This window comes from Carassius auratus, unplaced genomic scaffold, assembly GCF_003368295.1.
Source record: "Carassius auratus strain Wakin unplaced genomic scaffold, ASM336829v1 scaf_tig00031193, whole genome shotgun sequence".
NCBI lineage: Eukaryota > Metazoa > Chordata > Actinopteri > Cypriniformes > Cyprinidae > Carassius > Carassius auratus.
In genome coordinates, this window is record NW_020525903.1 from 5069 (window position 1) to 30730 (window position 25662).

A 25662-nucleotide genomic window follows, 5' to 3' on the forward strand; every position below is an offset into this window, starting at 1 on the left:
TATATATATATATATAAATTAAACAGCCATTACATGTTTTAAAACACTGAAAGACTCAAATGAACAGGTGACTGGAGTGTGACCAAAACATGACCAAATCACAGGGCGCCACTGTGTGGCAATTCTGGGGAAATGACCATTGCTGGGCATTTAATACAAACTATGCACAATAGTGTATCTTTTTTTTTCCTCAGGAAATATAATTTTTGAGCCAACTAAACTTGTTTTCAGGATCTACACTGCCATCAATTGTCTACATTATAAAAAGAATACATTCTTATAAAAGCAATGCATTCTTGCATATCATGTCTGAACGTACCAGAAACATTCGTGAAATATATATATATATATATATATTTTTACATATTTAGGGAAACCTTAAAAACATACCTGACGTAAAAAAAATTCATCATATTAATAATTAATCTAAAATATATATATTTCAAATTACATACACCAGTATAATCAACATCATTTGGCAAGTGCTTTAAGTTAGATTTGTTCTTTTGCCAGCATTATGCAGTTCATAATAAATTCACTGATGGTTTATAGTGAATCAACAGATGATAGATCTTACGTCAGGTAAAATAGCCAGACGTAAGATGTCTGACTTTACACATCCAGTTTTTGTCTGACTTAAGCCTCTGTCCCAGATGGCTGCAATTGAGATCCATATATTTATCCCAGTGTTGCACTTTCATTTCTCGTTTCGTTCTATATTTTAATACAGTACAGGAAGGAAACAGCTGTGTTCACAAAACCTGCAGAAGTGTCATATGTAAAAGTAGTCCTCTGTAGTTTCTTCTGTGACTGTGGTGTGCGTTTGCATCGGCACCTGTGTCTCTGCAGAAGTGGAGCTTCCATCAACAGGTGTCTCTGCATCTACCAACTGTTCTTCATCACTCAGATTCAGTGTGCTTGCCTCACTGTTGGTCTTGGACACGGTGTCTATGCTTGGCGAGACCGTCTGTTTGTACTGTCTCTCAATGTCCTGCAGCAGGTCTTCATTGAACTCCTTCCACTGATGGTACTTCTGTGGTGAGAACTCGGAGTCGTCCAGGATCTTGTTAATCAGGTGAAGTTCTGCTTCCTTCGCCTAGGAAACACCAGCAGCCAGTGAGAAATGAAGAGACCGCTGTGTGCCTGACCTACTCTACCTGGGTATTAACATACACTACCAGTTAAAGGTTTGGAATAATTAAGGTTTTTTTCTGTTTTTTTAAAGTGGTCATGAATGTTCAGCAAAGGTTGCATTTATTTGATCAAAAAAAAAAAAAAAAAAGTACAAACAGTAACATTTTGAAACTGTATTACAATTAAAAACTTCAGTGTCATAGGAGACTTCAGAAATCATTATAATATGCTGATTTGGTACGCAATGATTAATAATGGATCTTATATTAATGTTGAAAACTTATTTTTGTGTACATTTTTGATGACTATAAGTTAAAAAAGAACAGCATTTATTTAAAATAGAATTTACTGTGATTTTTTTGTAACAAAATTTAACGCATTCTTAATAATAATAATAATACTACTACTACTAATAATAATAATAATAAAAGGATTTATTTATTTTCTTTTCAACTTACTTTCCCCAAACTTCTGTATGGTACCATAGCACAGTTTTCACATAAAGAATAAGAAGCACATCTGTTTCAACATAAATAAAAATTAATGTTTCTCAAGCACTTAATCGAAATATTGAAATGATTTCTGAAGGATAAAGTGAAAATTAGATTTTTGAAATATATTAAAATAGAAAACAGTTCTTTAAAATTGTTCTAATATTTCACAAGATTACTGTTTTTACTATATTTTTGTCTTGGTGAGCATAAGAGACTTCTTTTAAAACATTAACAACTAATATTAAGTTTTCCAAACGTTTGACTGTTTAGTACTTTAAACTGTCCATCTATTATGAATAACATGAGTAGTACATAATAACAACAACAGTTTGGGTTGTTAGTGTGTGTGTGTGTGTGTGTGTGTGTGTGTGTGTGTGTGTGTGTGTAAATGCATGTCTTACCTTAAGTGTGCTCTGGAGGGCACGGAGTGTGTGTATCTTCTCATTGATAACAGGGTTTTTGTTGCGTTTGATGAAGGATTTACGTAGCTGGTCATGAGTTGTTGGCTGATTCTGACCAATCAGAGACACTCCTCCTTTCTTCAGGCTATGGAACATTTCATCCATCTCATCTACATTTCCTGAGAAACAATGTGAGATTTTGCTTGTTTAATGAAAGTATAGTTTTTTATTAAAAAGCTGATTTCATCTTTATCAGGATTTAAAGATACAAGATATAAAGAGGAATATAACATTTTTGGATTATCCTTTACCTGCAATTTTACTGCCCCCTGCTTGTGAAATGGTAACTGGCTCGGACACTCTGTTCTGCTTTCCCTTTGTTCGAGGAAGTGTGTTTGATTGAGTTTTCTATGACAAAAGAAAGAAGAAATATTTTATGTTCTAAAGGAAAGGTACACAGTCATTTTCCACATGTTAGTTTGGATAATGAAAAAAAAAAATCACAATCCTGTTTATTATAAGATTCTGTATTTATTGCAGATGATCTAAGCAGCTCTTTTCCACAAAATGAAGGTGAAGTGGCAATATTCTACAAAATATTTCAAAAGTTTATTACTCTTATTTAGTCAGGATCAATTCGATTGATCAAAAGTGACAGTAAGGACCTTTATAATGTCACATAAAAAATATTAAGCAGCACAACTGTTTACAACATTGAATATATAAGAAATATTTCTTGAGCAGCACATCAGCATTTTAGAACGATTTCTGAAGATTGGATTAATGGCTGCTGAAAATCCAGCTTTGCCAACACAGAATTAAATTAAATTTCATAATATATGAAAATATATGAAAACAGAAAACAATTATTTTATTTATAAAATTGAATGATATTTCACAAATGTATTGTTTACTGTATTTTTGATTAAACCCCAAATCTTTGGATTGTAGCGTATGTATCTAATTTTGCACTCCACAGAAAAAAATAAGATCATACAGGCTTGAAACCAAAGGAGTGTTTGTTCTCCGTTCGGGCATATGTATCTGTTTTCCCTCACCGTATTGACTTTCTTCCGATGAGAAAGTGGTGAACGGGACGATTCCTCCTCAGATTCAGTTTCACTGTAACATTCTGACAACAAAAACATTTTACACAAAGTATTACACAAACAGCATATATACCATGAAAAATGCATTAACACACACAGAATAAAATAAAATGGTGGAATAAATATATTTCTGACGGAATCATAATAATATGAAACAAAATAAACACTCATAAGCTTACTGCCGATTTTCATGCATGTCCAATGATTGACAAAAATGTAAAGAGGCTCTCATGTAGCATTTCACTAAATAAAAGTTGATATTTTAATACAGATTTAATTCGCAATTGCATATTTTCACAGAACTTGGAGCTGTCACAGGACCGCCTTAACTTGGCAGTGTAAAGATGCCAGCTATTAAAAATAACTGAATGTGAATGTGTTGTTTTCCTACCTTCTTCATTGTCTGGCTGACTTTGAACATTTTTCTTATGTTTCTGAATGGCTGCGATTAAGCAATTAATCCATCTGTTGAAAGAAAGAGAGAGAGAGAAATAGAGCTCACTAATTTATCAACAATTCACATGTCTCCCAACTTTTCATTTGCACCTTGTGATTTGTATTGTGTTGTATTAGGTGAAGGCCAATAGGGGGCAGAGGTGACCTGTGAGAAATCCTGAATGTGTAAAACCTAATGAGTGTGTGTGTGTGTGTGTGTGTGTGTGTGTGTGTGTGTGTGTGTGTGTGTGCATTCACACAATCTCCAGTGCCACAGAAGGACACTCCTGCTCTCTGTGTCTGACTCACTGCTTTACTGCAGCTCCTCAAGATCTACTCAGGAGGTCACAGTCATTAGAGTCTTTGTAGAGTTCATAACGGAATGAAAATAATGGACATTAAAGTCATAAAACTCTTTAGATCCAGACAAATTAAGTTGATTGATATTGGTCTAAAATTATCGTTTGCCAAATGAGCGGGGAATAATAGTACTTAAAATTAAATTGTGGAATTTTGTCATTGGAATAAAATCCTCATCTTGTGAGTCTGTATACATTACCTGACTTGTATAATTCCTTTAATTAATAAAACAATGCAGATAGTGTAAAAATACTCAGCTGTCAATCTATGCAATCTATTCTAAACTCCCTCCCACTATTGTTTGAAGTCAACATGTCAATCGATTAAAGTTGGCTATTGCATCTAACACATCTATTTTAATTCAAAAGGTCAATGCACAATCATTTGCACATGAAGAGAGACTGCAGATGTGCAGTAAGATCTAATCATTGTGACATTTTGCCACGTTTTACAAAACCGTTTGAAAGAAATGCTCTCCAAGCTATAAAGTCATGAATGTTTGTCGTTAGGATGCAGCGGTAAAGAACATGCTTGTTTGTATGCAGCCACACTCACTTGCTCATGTCTTTCACATTATCAGCAGCGAAGATAAAATTCTGGAAGCGCTGGTGGCACATTTGAAATACACTAGGAGATAAAGAGAAAGAGACAAAGAGATCAGATGATAATACTCATTAATCTTTGGGCAGAAGCCTTAGCAGCTTAATGAAAAAATCAAAACTAATTTGTCATCATGGTGGCAGGTTGTGCTGTTCAGTGTGTGTGGACTGCGGGGGAAGCTCTAAGGAATGTAAAGTGTAATTCTGTGTTATTCACACATCTCTGGCTAACTGGCCTCCTGCATCTGATACTCTCGCGGCCAACCACAAACATAGAGTCCAAGGAGACCGACGACTTCTGTTTCTTTATGACCGTGTGAACACAAACAATCAAGCCGAATGGGGTTTAACGTTCAGTCAACAGATACACTTCCCTTCAAATTTGACTCAATTGCAAATAATGATTGGGTAACCAGAACCAGCATCTTCTGTCTTGTGCAGAAATACTCACTACTTCCTCTTGTGTTCTCCTGCGCTCTCTATATTGTAGCTGCCGATTTTGATTAAGCCCTCCGCCTTCTCCTCCTGCACAAATATATGGGTTCAATAATTAATTTCAGTACATCTACATTACCAGATTTTAAGAGATAGAAATACACAGACATTATAATTCTGGCTGATAAGCCGATAAACTGATAATTAGTCTCATGTTATGTATAAAACGCAGTTATTAAAATGTGACACAATTTTGTCTCAGTAATTTATAGGAATAGCCCACCCCAAAATAAATACTTTGTCATATTTTCTATAACTTTCTCTCCATCATATTGTTCCAAATCTTTATGATTGTCTTTTTTCTGGGGAACATGAAATGTAATATTTTAAAGAATGCTGGTAAATATACTGTACAGTTTCCCCTTTGACATACAATGGGTACCAAAACGTTTTTTTTTTTTAACAACAACAGAAAATAGCATTTTAATTTTTGGGTGGACTATCCCTTTAAAAAGAAAATGTGATAATCTTGTTAGATGCAAAAAGTAAATTTACATCACAATAATATAATGTACAGTATGAATAACGGATATACATTTTAAGATTGGAAATTAGAAATTAAATTTTAGTTATTAAAGGTTTTTAATATATTTCTTTGAGAAAGAAAATACAAATTGTTTAAAGATTAACTATAAATGAGCATTAGATGACGATAAAGGTCATCTAATTGTAAAAATAGAAAATAAAGCGCAATTAACTATACAGTATCGGCCAAAAATTGTAAATACTTAATATCGTCCATCCAATACGTTACAAATACATTGTGCATCTCTAGTACAGATTAAAATGCTTTTAAGGAGTGTTTCTTTCAGTTTTACAAAAAGTACTTAATGTAATAATTATGATATTTCTAATTGGTTACACAGATTGGCACTTAATGAACACGACCGCTTTACAAGTAAACTCGTACTAACCTGTTGGCTGTTATACCAATACATTGTAGGACCTTTCAGGACGAACCAAAATCGCTGCCATTTCTGAGTCAGGAAGACATTCGTTTCTTTTCTCTTCTTCCAAAGCCATCCGTCACAGTCTGGGCGGCCAAGTTCACGACAGGACACCTTTCTGCGGCTCAACGCTGTCCGTGTTCCTTAAGTGTAGATAGATATCAGAGAGGTGTCATTATTTTGCAATGGATGAAATAAGGTGTCCTAGAAAAAATACTGTGAAAATAATGAATGAACAAATCCATGCCTGACCTTTATTAGAACTCTTTTTGTTCTCCTTTTCCTCCTACGGTAAAAAGGAGTGTATAATTACACTGAGATCACAGGGTTTAAAGGAAGTCTTTCTGCTGGTTTTATCAGATTGCCACATTAGAAACACTTTACTGTGAGATGCCCCAAACGGATGCACACTCAAGTTCCTCAAAAGCAGAAGTGTGACAAATCATTACAATATCTCTCCAAAATGCTTTATGACTACAAAAGTGTATTAAGTTCTATGTCATACCTAATGTATGTTTATAAATGCATTAAAGGTTTTTGTTCTTACTCTTAGTCCTGCCATGTCGGGACAGGAGCTTGTGCTGGCTCGGTTGAGCTCTGGGCTTTTTGGGGATGGACTCCTTTCTGCAGGTGAACCTATTTCCAAACTGGTTCGACTTGCACACTGAGAATCTATAAAAGTGAAGACATACAAAAATATTTTAACGAGCTTACAAGATGAAACAATATGTCAGACATTTACAGGTCTAATTTCATTGTGTAAGCTCGTTAAAATATTAATTTCTTTAAAATAAAAATCTTACTGAACTTTTGAAAAGAAAGCAGTGAGAAAAACTACATATACACCATTATTTTATGATGTGTGTAAACATTTTACTTATTACTTCTGAATGGACAGGATTTATAAAAAGTCTGTAGAATTATTTCTTTTTTTCCCAGCTGATGTCTTTTGTATTTTCTGTGAAGTCTGCGGCGACTCTTACCTGCCCTTGGCTTCAAGGTGTTTGGCTGATGCTCATTAGAGCTTTGTTCACTAGAGAGCGCTGATTTCTCCCTTCTGAAATGATGTGTGCCGTCTGATGCGTCTGATGATCTGTGGTACATAAACAAACACACACACACACAAACCCTATATGAAAGCATGTAACATTAAAAAAATTATCGAAAAACACGGTCGGCTAATTGGCCCTTTTCAGTGCTACATACACAGCAGCAGCTTCAATGCCATATAAACTGACCCAAACACACACATAGTATAGTTCACATTCAAATTCATATCAGCCATGCCCTACACACACACACACACATAGACCTGAGACAGCGGATCACTCGCATGTCATCACTGTAGCTAACAGAAAACAGTTATGAAAGAAGAATTTAGATTATGAAACACACAGGCAGAGAAATGGAGACTTTCACTTCTTATACACGGTTTACTGTAAAAGAGTAAAATGACGAAAAGCACAGAATCAAGGCTAAGTATTATACTGTAGGTTACATGAGAGAAGCAGACTAAATTATCATATTTTAAAGGCTCCAACTACTTTAATTTCCTTTTTAATTTCAGCAAACACGAAATAAGCGACTTGAAATGCCTCTACAATGCCTGAAATCATGCAGATTTAGCATGGGAAAAAGCATCTGAGGATACTCACCTAAAGGACAGAGAGTGGACTGAAGCTGCCACCCTGCCCAAGAGAGAATGACTGTTTTTCTCTCCCTCTTCTTCCTCTTCTCCCTCTCTCTGAAAGCAAGGAATTGATCAGATTGATGAGATGTTTGGAAAAACCCAATGTCGCTGCAGAGAGTGACTCATGAGGCGAAGTGTGTTGGCGAGACATTTTAGGTGTGTGAGTTCATGAGTGCATTTTCATGTCTTGTGAATGATCGTGGTAAGTTTGTGGCATGTATGACATTTTACGTTTCGGTTTCCAATAAGACTGTGTGCTACTGCCTGTGTTTGGGTTTATTAAGCAATACTTTTTGAGCGAATATATATATGTTTAATTTTAGGATTACTTTAGGCTATACGAAAACAATTTGTGTCTATAGCATGTCCTCATTTAAACATGAATTTTCATTAATTAAAACTGTTAAAAATATTATTTTATGAAAATGAAAACAGAAATAAAAATGAAATCTCATTTAAAATATTAAGAAAAACTATACCAGTATATCAGTGAGACTAAAACACCACTGGAATGTGCCTGATAGCTCAGAAATTGATTTGAACAAGTCTTGTGTCTGGACTCATCAGTATGTAGTGGGTTTGTGTGTTTGTCTGAGCTCCTTGCACATCCTCATGGATCGGTCCCTCAGGGTCACCAACAGACACAATCATTTTAAAATCCACTTGACTGCTACATCACACACTGTCCTACTGAGTGTTTGCAGACACAGGAGACTGGAGGCTAGGAAGTCACTGTTGTCATGACGATGCTCTTAATTCATAACATGTTCAAATGAAAATGAGATTGTCTCTTTTCCATCTGAAAATGTTTATTTCAGTGTGCATGTCTGAGTCTGTATGTGTGAGAGAGAGAATCACAAAGAGGAAATGTGCGCATCGCTTATTGAACAAGCACAACCACATGTGACATGATGTGAACATGTGACGTCAATAAATCTGTTGCAAAGCAACCGCTAAAAGAACCAACAGTGTAAAATGCTTGCAGCACCTCATATGAGACTCATGTGTTCATTTCTAGCTGGTTATTGAACACCATCAAAACAGTTTGGTTTTGTCAGGCGCACAGCAAAAATCATTTTTTTTTACTGTATCTGGCTGCAACACATGCACAAGAAAAAGCCACGAGAAACTTTTTACAGACCAGATTCAAAGCTCATCTGCATTTGGTTAGGAGACACTGATTTTTATTTATATTATCACTACCTGAATGTACATTAATTTAAGCTCACTCTTTCATCATATAAGAAATGAAATGACATATATTATATGTAGTTAATAGTAAATGAATGAACGTCACCAAAATGTGTGAAAATACACAGTATATTGTTGATATATGACATGTATGAAACCCCATGCCAGCAAATCATGCTTTGGTAAATCATAACTACTACTAATACTACTACTACTACTAATAATAATAATAATACAATTATGACAAGTCAAAATTGTCACAACTTTTGACTTTGTAACTATGTGGCTTTTTATGTCACAATTTCACATTTCTATGTAAATTATGACTTCCTAAAGCAGGATTGTGGCTTATGTGGCTGAGATGAGATTCCATAGATAAGTCATGATAGTGAAACTTTTCATCCTTTCTTTCCAGTGACAGCTAATCTCAGTTTCTGTATTGAATACAATAAGTTCATATACAAAATAACGTACGAACGTTCAGACCAGTGCAGTCAACAAAGATCTGTCTAGCATTAACAAAGTAGACATACCCCTAGGAAATGAAACTGATTTCTAAGCTAAACTGTACAAAACTAGTATTTTAATATTTAATTCAATTTTTGTTAATATTTTAATATAATGTATGTATATACTGTATGTATTTTGAAAATGCTTAATGTGGCATATGTTTAATAAAAGCATGAGTAGTACCTCTAGTACCTCAGACTTGTTTTGGCTCTCCTTGCGTTTCAGGAACCCTGGAAGCCTCCTCAAAACCAGAGAGACTCCATTCGGATTTTCCTCCAGTTTTTTAACAAGGTTTGCCCGGCTCCAGCCAACCTGAAATAAGATTCATCGGTTACACTGCATGAAATGAATGTATATTTGCATCCAAATTGGTGATTCTTTTAGAACTAATGCTTTTTGCTGCACCTATCTATAGATCATTTTCAGAAAACTGTGAGTTTTTTTTATTTGCTCAAGTTAAAATTGCTTTTTGAATTTAAAAATCTCTTTCTATAGAGTTTTTCTTCTCTGCTTATCAGTTATTATCGGATACTAGGCCACAAACTATTGATAATCCAAATTAGTGGACAAAAGACATCTGCTCAAATCCAGCTTGCAGGTCATCAAATAGACGGAAGAGTCTTACTTTGCTAAACCGGGGTTCAGCCCCTCTCATTAGAACCCTGACTAATTTTAAATAACACTAGTATATCACTATTAATACAGTTAAATGTTATTAGCATTGAACTGTTACCACTTACAACTATCTGTCCGTTGACCTGAAGGACCTCATCTCCCGCTAAAATCTTCTCACAGATCTCTGTAGGAGACTGTAAGACAGGATTTATGGTTATGTACAACACCGTGTTCTGTGACACACTAATAAGTATATCAGCACAAAATTATTACTACTACCAATAATACCAAAGGAATGATTGTAGTGGCTTAGAAGGAACCGTCCACAAACAGAAACATCAAGCTAAGTTAATTTTGAATGCAGCATCAACATCTTTAAGATTGGATGATTATTTTACACTACTGTTCAAAAATTATACTTCAAATTCATTTTTTATATCACATAAAACAAAATAGCATTTTTCAATATATTAAAATTTTAAACCATTATTTTTAACAGTAATGTCATTTCACAATACTACTTTTCACTGTATTTTTTTTGTCAAATAAATGCTGTATTGGTAAGCATAAGACATATCTTTCAAAATAATAAAAAAAAAACACCCCTAAATTTTTAAATATGTAATTTGTGTGTGCATTAGTGTATTTGTGTATCCCATAGTGTTCCTGTGGCTCAAGTGGTAAAGCATTGCATTAGCAGTGCAAGGTTGTGGGTTCAATTCCCAGGGAACACGTTAGGTAAAAAGTTTAGCCTGGATGCACTGTAAGTTGTTTTGGATAAAAGTGTCTGCTAAATGCATAAATGTAACATTTAATTTAATTTGAATGTGTGTGTGTGTGTCTTGAATAATATCGCTCTTTTTTTAGATTAAACTAAAGAGTATGGCATCCCAACTCCCTCTTTTCCTATTTCTGACCCTAATGAAGCCAGTTCACTTTGAAGCATCATTTTATCTCATTCTCTCAGGTAATTAGAAGAAAGAAAAATGAGCCAACAATTCAAACCCACGATTCTTGTTTTAAGTGAGTCCAGACACCTTTAACTAGCACACTTTTTCCCAAGGAGGAAGTTTACTCAATCTGTTCTGAGCCAATTCATTCATGCATGCATTCACTGCAAACAATATCTCCCAGCAGACAATTTAAGGGATGTTGTACATTTGTTTATGCTAAAAAAAAAAAAAAAAAAGACATCTTCTCCCTAAATAAATACATGATACAATGATACTTTTCAATATTGGTTAAATAAATGAAGCAGTGGGGTACCATCAACCCGTCCTACCTCTGCTGCTTTCCCAGTGACAAAATGATTTCTGGATCCTGTGGTGGTGATCTCAATTCCCTATGTGAAAAAATAATGTGCATATCATGGCAAGAATATGTAGACCTTAGCTAAACTAGAATTAAGTGGATTTGATATTGGCTCCTATAAGCAAGATGAGAATGTGGGCTGGTAATTGAAATAAATCAACCCTGCTGGCTTGTTTTAATATTCAGCTATCCTGCCAGAATTATGGCAAGAAATTCAAAAGGAGAACTGAGGGAGCATGTTCAAACTGGTACTGGTCAATGAATCAAAAGCAGTATCAGATGTCAGCCAAATAGTATTGAAAATAAGCTGTAAGTACAGAGAACACCTGCTTAAGAGACAATGAACCAGTTTGGTCCAACCTCAGGCTAACTGAATCCATTAGTATATATCACATCAATAATAACAGATCATGTCAAATTATTATATTCTCATGCCAGTTCATCATGTCAAAATATAGACCTAATGAAATTTCCCACAACTTCTCTCCAGGAAACAGTAGAGGCAGGTCTCACTTGGCAAGAATCACCAGTATTTTTTACATTTTGACAGACATTCCTGAAACCCTCTTATTGGATTTCCTGGAATGGTTTGTGGATGACTGCCAATGTAATCATACATGTTGCATTGTGTGTTTGTGTCTGATTCGAAAACACACAAAACATAAAGGAGCCAAATTCACCTCAAACGTCAAAAATGATAAAGAGTATAACTGTTCTCAAACAGGGCAAATTTAAACCAATTATAAAATGTTTAAGTGAATAATTTATTAGTCCACAGACACCTTACAGAAGAACTTGGAACTGCCAAGTGTTTTTGTCTAAAGTACAGGAAGGAAGAGCTTTACATAATTAAACTCTCTTTAAATAGCTTCACCCTTAGCCACATATCAGCTGAATACAATTCAAAGTAAATGGACTAGTAGAAATGATTTTAACTGCGTTTAAAAAAGGAGATAAGAGAGACAGAGATGGATAAAGATGATATTCAAATTAATATTTTGTTTAAACTCCCATCAGATTTTTTAACATTCGCAAATTAATGCAAAGTATCCAAATAAACATTTAATATAGAAAATTACTTGAACTTTATACATTCTTTCAAAGTTAAAATTCAAACAAGATCACTGGAGTATGTCTTACAAGAAAATTATATTTCAGTCTTTCTACTTCAATGTGGTACTTGCCGTTACTTTGTAATTAATTATGAAATTGGACAAGGAGAGAGGCTGAAATAGAGAAAGAATGAATTACTGTAAAGAAGTCATTACCACTTGATCTCCTGGTGAAGCTGGGACCAGGTCGACACTCTCCAGCTGGGCAGTATGGGTAAGAAGAGGCAATGGGGTGTCAGACAAAATCTCATCACACACTGCTACCAATTGACGACACTAAAGAGAGAGACGCCGAGGCAGAAAAAGAAAAACAAATGTCTAGTTAATGAAAGATGGATCATCTCATCTGAATTAACGACTATTATCACATATATTATTGGAATATAAAGGGTTATATATACTACCATTTAACTGGTTGTGGTCAGTTAAATGTTTTTTGGAAGCAATGGTAAAAAAGACATATGCAATGGTAAAAAATTATTTATATTTCAAATAAAAGCGGTTTACTGAAAATTGTATTCATCAAAGAATCCTGAAAAAAATTATCCTGAATAAATAATATAATATAATATAATATAATCAAAAGATGTAGAAAGTAAGAGTGAAGACAGAAGACCCATGATCTCTTACTATGGAGATGATATCCTTCTCCTTTTCAAACACCGCGGTTTCCTACGGGGAAGAGAGAGAGAGAAATGAGAACATTTACTAAAAATGCAAGTACTTCCACCCACTGGGGACTCTGATCCAGAATTCAGAGGTCTAAAAACACACATGAAGGGAGTTTACCTAACCCACTCACGCCAGGGCTGATTCAGCTCCTTCACACTTCTCAATGAAACACTTCCTTAAACAGAGAGACACTGCACACCGCTAACACACAGCAAACAACCCTCAAACCATTTAATCCATTACAGGAGCCGTACAAGACCTAAGAACCAGATTGCATACACACAAACACACACACACACATACTCATACGTAATGACTGGAACATGTAGATCATAGTCTAATTAAAGGATTAGGTTGGCTGCTGAGGATCAGTGGCAAGAGAAAAAGTGCACCCTCACATCTCCTGATTTACTGATGAGACAGATCTTATACAACATTCCCGAAGACAAACACTGAATCCCAGACCACCAACAGATTTGCTTCAGCCAATACACAACTCACTCAGCCATGAAGCGCAGTACAATTAAAAACCAAAACAAATAAGGGCTCATATCCAGCCTCAGATCTGTTTGTATTAGTTAAACAGATTCAGAGTTAGTCCATCTGAAAGTATGTACTTCATGCACTCAGGTGTGTGACAGAGAGGATATGACATGACACTCAGCTGAAGAATTTTGTGGGAGGTATGTGTGACACTGATGGCACACTTCTCCTTAATTTGAACAGGTGTGTCACTTCCCCTCATAAGAGATCGACACACGCAATCACATTTAGGCTCACATTGAGTTTCATTTGAATGCGTTCATTCCAGTGGTTCATCAAAACATTACAGGTTCAGAGGTAAACCATCAGTGGAGTTAGTTAAGGCAAGAATCAATATTATTACTTTTCATTCTACTGCTTGTTAGCTTAAGCTCTATATTCAATTATATTTAGCATACAGTATATTTTATAAATGTGTGTGTTTTATATATAAAATATGTCAAATGTATTGTTTAGAAATAAACCCCTCAAATTCCCCTATAAAAGCACCCACGGTTTGGAGTAAAAACAATGAGATCTGACAGAGAGTTGGCGATTTAACACATGAGTGACTGCTGGGATTCAATTTTAAACGAGAGCAATTATCTGCTTTGTTTGAGATGATTGGATAAGCATACAGTTGTGCTTCCGAGCAGTTTTTTTTTAATGCACAAGTGCTTGGAACTAAGATGCCACTGCCAGGGAAACAGATGTAAACGTAAAACTGAAGGGAATGACAGAATGGAATGATTTCCCAGAAGATGAGACACTTGTCACGTCTTTAGTGTAATTTAGTTCAATATCTTCTACTGTGTATTCAAACCCTGTCAAAGAAAACTGCCAGAGTATCTCTTTATAGGTCATTATAGTACAGTTCAAGGACAGGTCAGCCCTTACTGCTGATCTGAGAGTCATCTTGCTGATTTACCACAATAAATATCATCTTAATCACTGCAGGATAAGTTACAACCAAGTCTAATCCGAATCAGAAACTACAAAGTAGTTCACAGAATCAGCTGTTATTTTCATTAAACATGTCTGCAACCTCTCTACTTTTTTAATAATTTTGAGACTTTGATTATCCAGATGCAAATTTCTTTTTTCTTTTTTTTTTACCTCATTATTTGTTATAAAAATGTCATAACAACTAACTTCAGGCTTCTACCTGTTGAAATATACTGGGCTTCTCCAATCATTCAGTCTGCTTAAACCTAACCCCTTTCTTACAATCATGTGAAATTCTACATTCAGATCTGCCTCCATTTTTCAGTGCAATAAATCTGTGTACATAAAGTCCTTGTCATAATTTTTTCCTATTTAAAAAATCTTTTAAACTCTGATGTACACCATAATATGGAAGAAAACCTCGGTTGCTACTTGTTTCATTGCTAATTTAAATGAGGTAAGAAGAGGAGAATATTTAGTCTTTTGATATTTTGCTGTGCATATTTTTTGCACTGTTTTTTTAAGCCCTATTTTCTTTTTTATGCATGCAGCTGAGCAGATATAAATGAAAACTAAAACCTCAGTTTAAAAACTGAAAAGGAGAAGGACACCTGATATTCATTTTCTGTCCAGTCCTGTTATTTTCCTCATCCTTTCGTTCTATTGAGGCTGACATCCTCAAACAAAGGAGCATCATTCAGCTAAAAAGCTTTTACCTTGTTATCTTCTAGTTCCCAACAAAGCTCTTCATTTAACACTGATAAAGATCATTAACCCTGTTTTCAAAACTGCAGAAAGAGAGAGCTTCCCTCAGTGACAAAACACAAGTCAGCTGTTCTCTCCCCATTCTACACCTTCTTCTCCTTCTTTCTGTAGTTCACTGGCATGACAAATAATTGCATTTGCAGCTGCCTACAATGACAGATATGGAGCAAACCAAAGTATATACGGTAAATGTTCTGTCTCTAGGCAGAGACAAACAGCAACCAAATTCTCTATTATGGGGTCACAGACCAGCAGACCTGAAGATACTAAAAAAAGATCTGACTTACATCTCACATGGATCCATTTACACTCCTCAAACACATAAACAACATGTGGGAACAACATGGTTGGAACTTTCCATTGACTTCCATTGGTTTTTATACTCAGCTGAGGATATTTTATATCCCCTAGCCCTCATAGAAAGCTTTCTACATTTTACATGGTCAGTAAGGCATTTTTACTATGTCTATTAAACTTGCATCCCATTCTGTACTACCTTCTAGACTGAATTTCCTAGCAAAAAATATACACATCAAGTCTAGTTGTGAGTAAACTGAGCTGTAGCATTACTGTTTGATATCATCTAACACTGACCACATATTGAGTAAAATTAAATCTGAACTGAATTTAGTCACTCTACAGAAGAGACGACTTCCAAAATTCCATGACACAGACGGTTTCTTAAATACAATTTCCTCTTAATAAAAACCAGCAAATATTATAAAAAAAAATTTCTGAAGTGTAAACATCAAGGCAAAAATATATTCAAGACAAAAAAGATAAAACAAGCACACACAGTACCTCTGTCTGATCGACGTGACCTTTTCTGCTTAATCCACTGATGTATTTCAGTATAGTGTGTGTGTGTGTGTGTGTGTGTGTGAATTTCCTTTTGCACCCTCTCTCACTCTCCACCTCTTATCTCTCTTTTAATTAATCTTTCACTCCCTCACCGCTCCTCCTTCAAGTTCATTACTCCTCTCTCTCTTTCTTGATAAAGTCTGCTAATTATTCCACACTCCCCGGACATTGCTGCCAATACATACAAACACACCAAAACACGCACAGGTGCAATTATATCTCTGAAACAAAGAGTTTCCCTTCATATCTGGGTTAACCCTGGAGACACTGAATATTGGTTCATCTGTTCATTAAAACCTCAGAACCACCAGTGAGCAAGACACAGTCATCGACGTATGACGCACACTAGTATCACCAGAAAAGTTTGCTTTACATGATGACCTTTGACTTCAGTGGAAGTGGTTTCTATAAGGAACAGAGGCCCACCTGTCCCCTAACACCTGTGCTGGTCTTCATGGCTTTAAATGTCAGAAACGTGTTAAACGTAAGCAGAATGAACTCTCTTTTTCAGAAAACCTTTAGACTGAACTGTGAAGTGAAGTGTTCTGACCTCAATCAGGTGTGAACCGTTTTGATTTAGAATTTATTGGCTGTAAATTAACATACATTTTTCTATATGTCTAAATATGTATGTATACACATATAATCGTTCAAAGTTTGGGGTCAATAAGACTTTATTTTTAAAGAAATCATTTTTTTATACAGCTAAGATGCATTAAAATGTTTAAAAGTGACTAAAGAAATGATTTAATGTCACAAAATATTTCTATTTCAAATACGGTAAATGCTGCTAATGTGAAGAAAAAAAAAATCACATCTTCTACAAAAAAAGTGACTGTTTTCCACAGTGATAATAATAAAAAATATATATTTCTTGAGCAGCAAATCAACATATTAGAATGATTTCTGAAGGATCATGTGATGCTTACAAGACTGGAGAATGACTGCTGAAAATTCAGGCTTTACCATCACAGGAATAAATAACATTTAAAAACAAAAACCATTAATATCTTTCAGTAATAACAAAATATTACTGTTTTCACTGTATTTTTGATCAAGTAAATGCAGTCTTGGTGAGCATAAGAAACTTGTTTCAATTGCATTTTTTTTTTTTAATGAATGATCCTAAACTTTTGAATGGAAATGTGTAACATTAGTATTTTTAGTGGTGGTCTTAGACTTTTGGACCCTGCTTTATGAATGATTATGTAAGGATCGGTGATCCAGAGCACCTTTCAGTTTGTACATTAACTCCTTTCTTACTGCTGCTGCTCTTACATGAAAAAGTTCCTGATTGTAGCACAAGAAAGAATTTGTACTTATGATACATCCAAAATACTGTATGTAGTATAAACAGGAAGTATAAAAACAATGCTTTTAAACGGGAAAAAATGCCATTAGCTTTAGGAAAACAAACCCAGTGACAAAGCAGAAAGGAAGAGAGAACAACTCTCTAGTGATATACTCACTAGTGTTTGTGTGTGTGACAGCTGACAGAAAGGAGCTGATAGTATCAAGTGTCAACATTCTTAATGTGCACATTGCACATTGTTTCTCCATACAAGCACATAAACACGTAGGTTCTTTCTCATTTCCACACTTTCCTTCCCCTCTTTAGCAATGCTGTTTGACTGAGTCACATCACGAATCAAAAAACTTTTTTTTTCTTATTTCCTTCCCTGCATACACAAACAGCTCCAAAAAGTCATTGAAACTTTAAAGCAGACAAGAAATCTGCAAGAAACATTAAGCAAATGTTTCAGATGCCTTTCGAATGATAAAACAAACACAAATCTTTAAATAGATGCTATCTGATTTCCAACAACACTGTGACGGTCTTAACATGTTTTATGATTTAATATATGTGTGTGTGTGTGTGTGTGCGTTTGTGTGTGTGTGTGTTTTGTTTGCACCCAAGTAAAGGTGACTGTTAAACATGTGAAGCATTCTGGGTAAAAGTATGCCACTTTAATGAATGTTAAAGAGAGAGAATAAGCAATCAAAACGTATTAAAATATAAAATTATCAATAGATGGAAAAACAACCCTACTGTTCCAGGTCCAGACGAAAGATTCTCTTCTGACGAAGTGAATATCATGCGACTTTCTCTCCTGTACGCTCACCACAGGTGAATAACACACTACTGAAACTTCTTTCAGTTTTCACAGTCTGACTTTTAATGGCCACCCCCCTCTCTCTCTCTCTCTCTCTCTCCCTCTCTCACCCTCTTCCCCTCTCTACGCCTCTCTCTCTGACAGCATTAGCCCTCTTGCGTCCATTGAATATGTGTAATCAAAACCATGTGTTTGTCAGCATTATAGTGTGTTTGTGAGTGTCAGGCACAGAACAAAGTAATTTTTGAAAAAAAAAAAAAAAAATGTAGGTTGGCAAGCTGCACAAAGAACACCACAAAAGGCAGCACTGACAGATTTAAAAATCACCAGAACTGACTTTGATCATTTGAATCACTACAGCCTGTGCATATCACTATATATGCACAAAAATTATTATTTTTGACCCTCATTCTGACCTTCTGTCAGAATGATCCCATTTTTAGGGGGTGGCAACTTTAAGGCTGGTCAGTAAACAGCCACTGTTATGATTGGCTAACTTCATTGAATAGGAAATAGTATCAATGCCCCCTCGCTATAGCATCACAACAACTGCATTGATCCAAACATTATCCATAAAAAAACATTATATACAGACAAAACATAAAAAAAAAAAATCATAACTTACAGTTTGCATCGCAGCTGCTGTCAGATTCAATACAATTGGCTGCATTTTCAACAACAGTTTCTTTACCCAACTCTCCATTACACTGTGCATGGTTTACAAAACTATCTGTAGTCAAGTGCTCTGAACAAACATATAGTAATCTGCCGCAATCTGAGATGCCATTAAAATAAACAATTCACTTACTCCCTATGCTGGGATCCTTCTGAAGTCTGTACAGAGAAGTAAACAAGCTGTTTAAATAGGATGCGTCACAGCGAACGTTCCTTTACTCAGTCGGCAGATTCAAGCTTGTGGACTATGTCACAAATTTGAATAGGCATCTGTATACTGTATCCAATGCAAAAAGTATCATAATAAAGTATTATATAAGTATTATAATTCTATTTAATTTTTATGCAAAACAACACTGGCATCCAGCGTAGACAAGTGTCAGCTATTAAGACTGAACACCAGGGCGGTGGTCTATTTGTTGATATCTTGCTCTGGAGGCAGTCATATACAATTTTTTTTGCCTGTGTGACATCACAAATCTCACAATATCCTAACGATATATTGGATAATATCGGTTTATGGAGATTGGTTAAATAAATGCTTTGCATATAACACGGAGGATGTTTTAATATATGAAACTTAAACTATTTTTAATGGTATAAAGACCTCTTATACACTGAACAAAATTATAAACGCAACACTTTTGTTTTTGCCTTCATTTCATGAGCTGAACTCAAAGATCTAAGACTTTGTCTATGTACACAAAAGGTCGATTTCTCTCAAATATTGTTCACAAATCAGTCTAAATCTGTGTTAGTGAGCACTTCTCCTTTGCCGAGATAATCCATCCACCTCACAGGTGTGGCATATCAAGATGCTGATTAGACTGCACGATTATTGCACAAGTGTTCCTTAGGCTGTTTGCTCACTAACACAGATTAGACAGATTTGTGAACAATATTTGAGAGAAATAGGGCTTTTGTGTACGTAGAAAAAGTCTTAGATCTTTGAGTTCAGGTTATGAAAAATGGGGGCCAAAACAAAAGTGTTGCATTTATAGTCTTGTTCAGTGTATGTGAGAAAGACCCTTATTTATTTCAGTGTGTTACTCAAAGATTTTGCTTTATTGTTATTTTGAAACTTGACGGTCACCACCCTATTCGCTTTTATTTTATGGAAAAGAGCAACTTAAGTACTCTGTTACAACATGATGAGCAAACAATACAATTTTTTGGGTGAAATCTCCCTTTAAAACACTGTAACGACACTTACCTTGTGTACTGTAATGTCCAGATCTTTACACAGAGTGGCAATTTTCTCATTTGCTTTTTGACCTGTCTGCTGTGCAAACTGATACCTGTAAAAACAGACATGCATATTATGACTGAGAAAGAATAAAACGCCACGATGCTACTCCATGCACAAATTCACAGCCTGTACATGAAAACATGCAGGTAAACATTGCTCTGTGGTCTAAACTGTGATTCTCACCTGTTGAGCAAAGAGACAAGTCCATTGGATGCTGTGATCATGTCCACCACTGCCTGCAGGCACCTGTTGTGACAGCTTGGTGGCACTCTGTCCATCACTGGTATTGACACGCCAGCGCCCCTCTATGCTCATCTGCAGAGTGTGAGCCACTGCACGCAGTTTCTCTGTCAAACTGCGCACACTGTCACCCCCAACACTGTATGTCTGCGCAGAGAGGAGAAAGAAATGTGTTATGTGCCATTTACAATGGGTTCAGAAGTTTTCTCTTTTGTCCAACGTAATCAATCTCTTGAAAATGTTTTCCTCTTTTGTAAAGTCACAGAAATGCTATCATGGATGCTATCATTGTTGTTGGTGAAAATGTAAACATAAATTATGTTTTGTAGTTTCCATTCACCACTTTATTTTATCACTTCTGATTCTGAGAGCACTGGAAAAGGGTCCATTAAAATGCAATCTAACAGAAAACAAAACATGTTCAATGTGGTTGCCACATTTGTATGTTTATACCGTAAGTACATGTGTGTATTTAAAAGATAAAATATGCAATATTTATACCTAATTTTTTTCACTTACTATGTACATTTCATCCTATTCTGGAATGTCTGGCATATTTCCTATCCTACAAACACACCCTCAACATTGGCATAACTAATGTCCACATATCCCTCCAAGTCCTGTAAATTTTACATTTTATGTTTTCTCACTTAATAAAAAATAATTCTTCTGCTATGTTCTATATAGAAAAGCAGGAGCAGTTAAAACTGAATTGTCTAATGATAGTGAGTGACTGATTTGAGTCCTACAGCATTCCTCACCTCCATAACAGAGGCTCTATATTGTTGGCAGACAGGCATATGACACAAACACTAACAAATAGGTATTATAGATACCCTTAGGTATTATTTGGAAGTATTTTTCCCTACTGTAAGCATTTTTACATATTTTGTATTCACAAAGATTAATGCATGCACACACACTCAAGGGCCCTACCAAAGCACAGAGTTTTTCCACAGCCTCCAGTATGAGCTCCTGATGTCCTATTTTATGCACTCCAAGTTTCTCCAGTCTGGTAGATGAAAGATGCAGCAGATCTGAGCCAGAGAGGTGCCAATCGGAGAACGAGTACTGCTGTAGAGGAGCATCCAGACCTGACAAACACACAGATATGACACAAAGTTCAATAAAATCAAACAACACAGAGAAACTTAAGCTCATGAATAATTCAAATTAAAGTGAGATTTGAAGTTCATCACAGAACCAAATGTTACTAGATAAGAATGTAAAATATCTTATTAATATAAATATTATTACAATAATATTATTACAATAAATATTCTGAAAATATAAATATTATCATATATACACACTACCATTAAAAGTGTGAGGTCAGCACGTTTGTTTATTTATTTTTTATATGGCAAGGATGCCTTAAATTTATCAAAAACAAAAGTAAAGACTTTTACATAATTACAAAAAAAGTTTAAATGTTTATCTTTTGAACTTAATATTCAAAGAAAATAATATATAATATATAATATATAATATATAATATATAATATATATATATATATATATATAAACAGAACAGCTATTTTGAACATTGATAATAATAAGAAATAGTTCTTAAGGACCAAATCAGCATATTAGAATGATTTCTGAAGAAATATGTGACAACTGGAGTAATGACTGCTGCAAATTCAGCTTTGCCATCACAGGAATAAATTACAGTTTAAAATATATTAAAAAAGAAAACAGTTCTATTAAATTGCAATTATTATTCACATTATTATTAGTACAATTTTTATCAAATAAAAGCAGCCTTAGTAAGCATAAGTGACTTAAATAAAAAAATAAATAATAATTAACCAACCCTTAACTTTGAGTGCATTTAAAACTGCAAGTAATGATAAAAAAAAAATTATCTGACCCAAGTAAAATACAGAAAGAAAAATTATGTCAATGAGTACTTAGTAGAAAAGGAAGAAAAGGAAACAAAAACAACCCACTGATCAATCCACACACACACATACAAAAACTATTTCCATAGCTCCATTATAATGGAAGGAAATGAGTGGCCTAGCATGAACAAGGTGCCCAGGAGGCATCTGGGTCATGCACACTGAAGTTGTGCAGCCAGCTGTTGTTGAAAGTCCTGTTAAAACACACACCTGCTATGTTTACTTCAGCAAAAAGCACTTTTGAAACCCTGGTGTGACACAGATTCTGTTGTTAATTTTAGAAAGAACAAAACTGCTCATATGTGTGACGCTCAAAGCAGTGAACATTCAGGATTAAAGCTGATTTCTTGAGTGTGTGAAACACAAATATTTTGAGCCCCGAGGAAAACTCTGTTGTGTGAGAATTTTATGCAACCACTTCCACAGCCAAAAGATTTCATAACTGCTGGAGACTGTTCTCTAGTCTAGATTCATAAGACATGTACAGTCTTTTACTATAATTGTTTTTTCTAAACCCCATATAATATGCAGTATAATAGCAGAGAAATAGGTCTAAGGCTTTGTAATCACATGTGGCTTTGATATATTTATTCTGCCTTTAGAGATCTCATAAACTAAGAACATAAATGATCACCAGATACAACAATGTCCAACATTTGTCAAACAATTAGACAAATGAACAGGGGAGATGGGGGCTATATGCTTCTATCACAGTCTAATAGGTTTAGAGTTTGAATAGAATCCCACTAAAACCACACACACATAATTAGTCCACATTTATAAAGTGCACTAATATTTTCATTAGGAGTTCATTATGCTTACATTTTATAGTATAAAAAGTGTTAGGAATAATGAAATTGTTTCTTTGAACTTAAAGACAAGGAAAATTCATGTTAAGATCTGTTTTAGGGTAAATCTTTAGAATAGGGATCACTATTCAATATTCTATGTGATTGCCGCATTTGTCTGTTTATACATTATGCATGTGTGTTTGGTTCCAACAGAATAATGGATATGAATAATGTATAATTTAGAAGACCGATAACTAAAATTTGAAATATAAAATATTTATTCCACATTTTTTTCACTTGCTATGTACATGTCATCCTATTCTGAAATGTCTGGCATATTTCCTATCCTACAAACACACCCTAAACCTTGGCATAACTAATGTCCACATATTCCTCCAAGTCCTGATTGACCTTTGGTCCATGCCTTGTAAATGTTAGGTTTTCTAACGGAATAAAAACATAATTCTTCTGCTATGTTCTCTATAGGAAAGCAGGAGCAGTTAAGACTATATTGTCTAATGATAGCGACTGATTTTAGTCCTACAGCATTCCTCACCTCCATAACAGAGGCTTTGATACAGTTAGCAGACACACAAATGCTAACAAAGACTCCTACAGAAAAACATTATATCAGGTTATGAAATATCACAAAGACTAATACAATACAAATACATCCTGCATTCACAAACACACACTCAGATACAAACTTTATCCTGTTAATAACAGCCCATTCAGACCCGTTGTTCTAAACAGAGGCAAATTATAAACAGAGTATACTTAGCATTGAACACGACCCTTGGTATTATTTGGAATTATTTATTCTACTGGAAGCATTTTTACATATTTTGTGAAAAGGCAGTACTTTACAGAATACATGTTACACTTTTAGAGTTATACTATAAATCAATACGAAGGTATTGAACAGCAACCACCTCAAAATATAACTACTAACCAACTTTCGTAACATTATTACACAATACTACAGTACTAATGCAACTACAATTTAAACGCAAAGCGACACAAACACTATTGTAACTGCTAAAACAAATATCACTTTAGAGAGTACGAGCGTTAAAGTGAAAACAGTACATTGGTCAGAAATGAGCGAAGAATAGAGAAATACGCATAGTGAGCGATGTGGGCCAGTCTGGACTCGCACAGGGAATGACAGCAGCAGATTTTATCGCTTATGAGGAATGACGTATCAATACATTACTGTTTGTTAAGATAAATCGCTTTTGTATTCACCAGCTGCGAGTTAGTTTCGCGCGAGAGTTTGTCAACAAACTAAAAGGCGCTTCCTGATTCCTCTAACACCATCCTGTTCCTTAGGGATTTGAGTCGTCCCTGTTTAATTCGGCCATATCTCTCTATCGACCGACATAAAGTCACCCGTCGGTTTCAAACACACACACAAACAACACCCCGTTACCTTTGAGCCATTCGGTGACTCTCTCGGTGCTCCAAGACGTTACGGGCTCCATGATCTTAGGAGCATGAATTCAAATCCCCGAAGTAGAAACTCGGAGCAAAGAAAAGTTCATCCTGTTGTCTGGTTGGCACACCTTCCTACAGGTAAAGCTGTGCTCTCAACCAATGGTGTGCTGCGCTGGTGTCCGCGTGCACGGCGACTGTTTCGGTGTACAGGGAGGGGTTCATGAAACTCTTTCATAAGGCAATTCAGTGTCCCGAGACCAAATCACTTTTCTCGTTTGCCTGACTCCCTGTCCGCCGCAAACGGCTGACGTTTTGATCAGCTTATTATTTAACCCTTGTGTATCCTCATCTCAGTCCTTTCTGGTGCTAGTGTGGGAAACTATTTTAACACATTAAATGCCGTTCCCACAGCTAAGCTGTATTGTATTTTATTGTCACAATGAAAATAAAACGGCTATTTTACAAATTATGTTTGTAAATTATGTATATTACAAATTAGTGAACGTATGACAATCTGTTGGTCAACAAGAAACAGTAATTTAATTATAATATAATTATTAACAGTGTTGTGTTACATTATTGTTTCCTGCTGACCGACAGAGGAATTTTTGAGTATCTGGAACCAACCCCTGTCCCATAGTGCATTGTTGCAATCTAGCGCCACCTACTGTATGTGTGATTGATGCATTGTTTATGTATTGCATGTTTGTGTGAACGCAAATACATAAAAAAAAAAAACAAATTACATTATTTATTGTTCAAACCTGATAAGACATATGTCTCAGTCTGGGATACAATGAGCTATTCACTCCTCCCATACAGATCCAGCCTATTGTAAACAGTAAAATGTCTCTTTGTAGTTTTAGATGCGTGTGCAATAAGGCAATAATTCAGAAACCATATGATTCAGAACATACAGATATGGAGTAGATGATAAAAAATGTAATAAAAGAGCAGCCGCTTCAAAGGCAAACCAAGTGTATGATTTGATTTGCATTCTATTGTAGACCAGAGAGGTGGACGAGCATTGAGTGGCCTTATGAAATGAATCCTTGAAGCTCTTGAGCTCCTTAATGATAGTTAT

The 25662-nt window shown here is 35.2% G+C and overlaps 1 pseudogene; it reads right to left on the reverse strand.

The window, feature by feature from the left end:
• Positions 1 to 24868, reverse strand: LOC113080399 (CNK3/IPCEF1 fusion protein-like; annotated as a pseudogene).
• Between the last annotated feature and the right edge of the window lie 794 nt (positions 24869 to 25662).